This window comes from Bos grunniens, chromosome 2 (genome assembly GCF_055505025.1).
Source record: "Bos grunniens cultivar Pamir isolate PY7600 chromosome 2, Bosgru_T2T1.0, whole genome shotgun sequence".
Classification (NCBI taxonomy): domain Eukaryota; kingdom Metazoa; phylum Chordata; class Mammalia; order Artiodactyla; family Bovidae; genus Bos; species Bos grunniens.
This window is the reverse complement of record NC_141166.1, coordinates 53,784,204-53,791,411: the sequence shown is the minus strand read 5'-3', so window position 1 is coordinate 53,791,411 and position 7,208 is coordinate 53,784,204. Positions and strand designations below refer to the sequence as shown.

The window sequence follows — 7,208 nt, the reverse complement described above, 5'->3', positions numbered from 1 at the left end:
AGAGCCAACTCATGGGAAAAGTCTCTGATGCTGGCAAAGATTGAAGACAAGAGGAGAAGGGGACAGCAGAGGATGAGATGAACTAGATGAACATAAGTTTGAGCACACTCTGGGAGATAGTGAAGGACAGAGAAGCCTGGTGTGCTGGAGTCCATGGAGTCACAAACAGTCAGACACAACTGAGTGACTGAACCACAACAAGCCAAGTAAAGTAACTGCACTATTGTGGGCTCCTTGGTTTCTTCAGTCTGAGTTCCAAATATCGAGTGTGATGCACTGGCCACCTTCAATGTAAGCTGATTCCCCTGCATATTCTCCACCTCTACATCTTAATTCATGAACTGTGTGTGCAATAATTCTTGATCCAGATCCTGCCAATGGCTGATTTCAAGTAATGACTCTTCCATTTATATTGGTTTTACTTGGGTTGAAATCCAAGCTCTTTTCAACTGCCAAGTACTGGGGAGCAAAATCTCCATTCACTTCCACCAAATCCATGTCCTTAAGACTCAGTCTTCTTTTCTTTAGTGCCCCCACTGCAGGCAGGGAAAAGACCAATATCTACAATAGAGAAGTCACGTCCAGATACAAAATAGCTCACAGTTCTTGCCAGTGGGAAGTTATACTTTTTGATAGTATCTTCACTATCTATGAAAGCATCAGATATTTCTGATACATTCCTTACAGGAATGTCCCTTCTTGGACAGGGATGGGACAAGGATGGTCCCTTCTTCCTTAAAACTGGAGGAAGCTTATTTAACTGCACCGGGCTCATTGGTATTAAGCCTGCTCATTACTTGGCGTTACTCATTACTTGCTCCTGTCCTTGTCTTTATCTAAACTGATATCATCTCACTATTAAAGTAGCCAGCTTCATTAGCAGCTTTTCACCTCTGCTGTGACTGCAGGGTGTTTGTTAAATTTTTCTCTACTTATTTTATGTTTTGCAGCAAGATTCTCTGCAGCAATTCCTGTGGGGACTGGGACACGTTGCCCTGTTAATGCTGCTCACAAAGAATCTTCCAGCTTGAGATCTGATCCCAACTTGGTTATAATACATACATTTCTGACACAGTAGGGAGCCATGCTTTTGGCCCCTCCACATAAGACAACTTCAGCTATTTTTACACACGTTTCCTGACATCCATATACAATGAACTGGAAACCAGAGCCACAGAGCCTATTAGCAGTGAGAGCTGAGGTCTCTTTGGGGACATCCACATCAAACTGACATGCCTTGCCAAGTATGCAGCATCTGAAAAACTATTTGCTAGGCTATTTTAAAGAATACAGCTCAAGAACAGACAAAGAGAAGAAAGCACAGGACAAGATCAGGGAGGTGGGTATGGAGCTTCCATCCCCTCTGGGCACACACCTCTCCCAGTACTTTCACCAACGTGAAGCTCTGATTAGTCTTCATTTGTGAAAGAAAGTCTTACAAAACAATGGAATTCATTTTTAATAGTAGAATTTTTGTTAATCAAATTCAGGAGAGGATAATATCATTTGATGCAATGGGCAGTTTAGGTAGAAGTTTTAATCTGCCTCTAAAAACTTGGCAAATATAATGCTAATCTCCCCTATGCTCTTAGTATTTGCATTAGAAATTTTCTTTATATTTAGTTTCTAAGCTAAAAGAATTCTGAATTAGAAGAAATGAAGATATAGGTTTAAAATATTCTCAGATAAAACAATTTTCAGTGTCATCACTATATTATGTGTGAAAAGTTGTATGTTTCATGTTGCATTCATAATATTTCTATACTATATAGTTTTAGAGCCATCTTATATTACTTGACTGGAACAGTTATCTGGTAAGTTAATTGAAAAAGTAGGTTAAAGTAGGAACCATAAATTAAAAGTGTACATATATCTTAAAATTTTATTTCAAATTAAAACATATACAGGCACGTTATGATGTAAGGACAAAGCCTTCCTTCGAAACTTAGTTTACTGATTTGTGTTCCACATTTTACATAAAAGACATCCTAAGGCCTTGTCCACAACATCTAAGAATGGTTTTATTAGATAAACTAAGCAGTGCAGCTGGTGTGGAACAAAAGAGGGAGACACTTACTAGCCACAGTTATTCAGTCAGTATATCTTCAAAAGGGAACTGAAGCCTTCAATTAGTCTCAAAGATTATTTATGTGAAGACATATTAAGAGAGCTTCTATTTGTTCTATAAATGAAGATACAGTCCAGTTATTAAAACTTGTATATATTATCTGCAAGGGCTTATAATTATTTGAAAATATTTTACAGCCTTATGTCATAAATCTTAATGTCTATCCATTAGATAGGAGGGTTTCTGTGGCTGCTGTAATTTGTTTATATATATATCTTCTTTTTTTACCTCAGATACTACTGCAAAGTAGCTTGGCAAATTAAGAATAGAAAGCAGAATTCTCAACATCAGGCCCACTGAAGATGGGTAAAATATGTTTATAACTAGCCTTTTACTAGTCATCTAATTTATATGTATATAAGGTAGATATATTTCCTCCACAAACACCAATCATACTTGTTAGCTATGCTGTCAGTCAAAACGGATCTGACTGCTTTCTAATGGCATTTGGCAGAAGTAAATGGAGATTAGAGGATAGAGAGATCGGTTCAGGCCTCCAAGTCAATCTGTGCAGCTTTCGATTTCAACCAATCAGTAACACCTGCATGTGGTAATCATTCTCCTTGGTTACAAGCACTGGCAGAAACTAGAGACCTGTTTTTCGAGCTAAAGCAAAATGAGCTAAATATAAATGTGAAAATCCTTTTCATTGTAGAATTTTCATCTTCTTTTGAGAAAAATAGAAAAAATAGGGATGTTTTAATCCATATTTAAATTATTTTGTAGTAAGGTCAATTATGTTTAAACACACCAGTGATGGATAAGCATGTTGGGTATGTTATTTATCTTCTTGGCATCATGATAAAGATTCAAACTGCAGTCCAGTATCCAGCCTGGGACTTTAAACTGCTGTGCTGGTGCACACTACTCCAGTCTCCTTTTTAGTTACTTGTTAGAGCTGTGTGAACCTTTCATCTTGTGAAACTTGCCAACCTCAGGAATATTTTATGAGTTACCAGCTTTGCAACTTTTGTAGAATACATTCAAACATCACTTTTACAGGGAGAAGAACTGTAAAATGTTTCTCCAAAGATTTAAAAAAGTATATAAAAAGGAAGCCATGGAAGGAAAACTAGTAGCATTCTCCCATTTTTGCCTGGCAAACTTTGTTTATTCTAAACTGTTTTCTCTAACTTGAAGTCAGGCTTTGACTTAGAGGTCAATAGACCACCCTCCTGAGGTTATTCTCAGCTGAATCTCTCTCCAGAAGAGCAAAAACACTATAGGTAATATTTTTTTTTTTACAATTTTTTTTAAATTCAGTGTTTGGCATTATTGGGTAAAATAAGATTACTTTATAATTTTGTTTTTTTTCTTTCCCCTCTTTTCCAACTAATTACCCCTATTTAATCTTTTAACAGGCTTCTTTGGTGGCTCAGATGGTAAAGAATCTGCCTGTCAATGCAGGAGATGCAAGAGACATGAGTTTGATCACTGGGTAGGGGAAATTCCTTGAAGAAGGAAATGGTTACACAGGCCTTGTATGCTTTCCTGGATAATTCAACAGTCAGAGGAGCCTGGCAGGCTACAGCCAACGGGGTCACAAACAGCTGGACATGACTGAGCAATACTTTCACTTCATTTTCAATCTTTTAACAGTCTCATCTCAGTATGTAACATTTATTTAATAGATGATAAAATATGCCAAAATTTTTAAAAGAAAGTTCAAAGAGCTTGTAGAAAAGCCACCATATTATTTTTTTTTCCCAAATGGGCACTGTTGCTGCTGCTGCTAAGTCCCTTCAGTCGTGTCGGACTCTGTGCAACCCCATAGATGGCAGCCCACCAGGCTCCCCCGTCCCTGGGATTCTCCAGGCAAGAACACTTGAGTGGGTTGCCATTTCTTTCTCCAATGCATGAAAGTGAAAAGTGAAAATGAAGTCACTCAGTTGTGTCTGACTCTTCGCGACCTCATGGACTGTAGTGCACTGTTATTTTAAACCAAAACTAAGGTCTGGAAACTGTGAATATATTATGGGAAGCTGGTTGTTTAAGCTGGTGAATAGGATAAGCCTGGTTTTAGATCTTGAATTAAGCTGTTTTGAAAATTTGACCTGTTTTCAGAAAGATTAAAAGTGATTTTGTAAGCAGATTTTGGGGAGCATGCCTATACAATCGGCCTTACCTATCGGAGAAAAGAGTAAAACATAATTATAGAACATCTAGAGTGTATAGTACATTCCAGGGTCTCAGAGTCACAGATATTTTTATTTGCTACTTTATATCCATTCTCCTTCTATATATTATTTGAGGTTAGTTTTAAAGTCTCCATGGGAATTTGCCCCTGGATTCTTTCGGAAGAGTAGCATGCATAAGTGGAATCAAACAACATATTGAATGATGAATGTCCAGAGCCTGTCTATTGAATGAATGTCAGAAAATTTGGAAGTATTATAAGACCTAGATCGTTTTCTCCTGAACTAGAAATTTAGGTGCTATTGCCATCTTGCTACCATAAAGAGAGTCTGAGGGTAATTGTTCCTACTCACTGGAAACAAGTTAAGATAAGATCAGACAGAAATCAAGACCTAGAATATTGTTTAAGCTACTACATCAATTAATCACAGGTCACTCCTATCCATGGACTTTTCCAAGATCAAGCACTGGCTTCAAAAATCACAGCTCTGCTGATGACGCCATACTTGTAAACTTTGTGGCCAGAAGAAGCTACACTTTCCACTCCCCCCATTTCAGAGAAAGTTAGCTCTCCCAAACTGCCTCCCTTACAGCACACAAGATTTTATCATCATGTTGTTTTTAAAGGGAAGTGCTCATTGTTTCATTTATAAGAAGATGGAAAGAGAGAAATGAGTAATTGCTGCTCATCTTTCAGATGTAATAACTGGCTAACATGAGGACACAATTCATGGTCATATATCTCACACACTAAAAGATGATGACTCAAACTAGATGAAACCATAGCTTAAAGCAGAAATACAAACTGAAAGCCCATCCAATCTATCCAGTTTACCTTAAAGTAATTATTAATAATAACAATTCATTTAAAAATGATAAATCTGTAAAGAAACAAAGCCCAAGGCAGACAGGATGCCAGAATAATAAATATAAACCAAGACTGCCCTGTAAAAGAAATCATCAGCAAACAAAAAGACAACCTACTGAATGGGATAAATATTTGCCATTGATAAGACCAAAAATGGCTTGATACTCAAAATATATGAACAACTCATACAAGTCAGCATCAAAAAAATGCAGTCAACTTGATTAACAAATGGGCAGAAATCCTAACTGACACTTTGTCAAAGACATACAGATGGCCAACAGGCACACGAAAGATGCTTTACATTGTTCAGTTCAGTTCAGTTCAGTTCAGTCGCTCAGTCCTGTCCGGCTCTTTGAGACCCCATGAATTGCAGCACTCCAGGCCTCCCTGTCCATCACCAGCTCCCAGAGTTCACTCAGACTTATGTCCATCAAGTCCGTGATGCCATCCAGCCATCTCATCCTCTGTCGTCCCCTTCTCCTCCTGCCCCCAATCCCTCCCAGCTGCTTTGGCTCCATCCCTTCATTCTTTCTGGAGTTATTTCTCCACTGATCTCCAGTAGCATATTGGGCACCTACTGACCTGGGGAGTTCCTCTTTCAGTATCCTATCATTTTGCCTTTTCATACTGTTCACGGGGTTCTCAAGGCAAGAATACTGAAGTAGTTTGTCATTCCCTTCTCCAGTTACTACAGTCACATTGTTAAAATAAGTGAAAGTTAAAACCACAGTAACATATCACCTCACACCTGTCAGAATAGCAATCATCAAAAAGACCACAAATAACACATGTTGGAAAAGATGTGAAGAAAAGGGAACCTTCATACACTGTTGGGTAGGAATGTAAATTGGTGCAGCCACTGTGGAAAACAGTATGGCAGTTTCTCAAAACACCAACTGAACTACCATATGATCTAGCAATTCTACTTATGGGTATATATCTGAAAAATACAAAAGTACTAATTTGAAAAGGTACATGCACCACAATGTTCACAGCTGCATTATTTACCATCCTCAAGATACAGAAGCAGATGAATAGATAAGGAAGATGTCATATATATGTATACAATGACATACTACTTAGCCATAAAAAATGAAATTTGGCCATTTGTAACAACATGAATGGACTCAGAGGGTCCAAATACTGTATGACATCACTTATATATGGATTTTAAAAAAGTGAAACCAACTAGTGAATATAACAAGAAAGAAACAGACTCACAGATATAGAGAACAAAATAGTGATTGTCAGTGGGGTGAGGAAAGCAGGGAGGGGAAAGATAGAGAGTGGATTGAGAGGTAGAAAGTATTATATATAAAATAAGTAACAAGGGTATATTGTACAACATGAGGAATACAGCCAATATTTTATAATAACTATAAATAAGGTATAACTTTTAAAATTGTGAATCACTATGTTTATGTGTGTAACTTATATAATATTATATATCAACTATATTTTAATAAAACAATAAAATAGGACTGTTGTGGGAACTCCAAGACATACAAATGATCTAACTATGAGGGATAAAAAAGCTCATGAGTGAAGTATCTAAAATGATTTGTGACCTTTGGCTAATATGTAACAAAACATGACTTTATTAATTCAGTTAGTAAACATCCCTCTGTAGACAGACTATCATGGGCCACTGTGATACATCTTAAAAATAAAAAGAAAACCAGAATGAAATTTATTACCCTAAAATACATTTTTATCAATGGAGAAAGATATATTTGCATATAGTTCTGACCTGAACACCGCCAGTAAGCTATAGGCAGAGATAGAATAAGAACTCAGACTGAGTACTGAGCTCTGCAATGGGAAGGTGGGAGAAGAAGTAACCAGAAAAGCATAAAAATGGAATGAAATTTGAGCTGCATATCAGTGTAATAATAGATATTTGACAAGTAACTAAGAAGAAAAAAAGAGCTTAATCTTGAGTAAAGGGATGAAAGACATGGAATCATAGGGTCTAATATGGTTTAATAACTTTAGGTTACTTTTGTTATGAAAATATTACATCTTTCTAAGCCTTATTTTCATCAAAGTAACTAAGAATGATACTAAGAGGTATTT

The 7,208-nt window shown here is 36.9% G+C and overlaps 1 pseudogene; it reads right to left on the bottom strand.

Moving 5' to 3' along the window:
* Window positions 1–243: 243 nt before the first annotated feature.
* LOC147378108 (3-ketoacyl-CoA thiolase, mitochondrial pseudogene) lies at window positions 244–4,768 on the bottom strand (annotated as a pseudogene).
* Window positions 4,769–7,208: the final 2,440 nt, after the last annotated feature.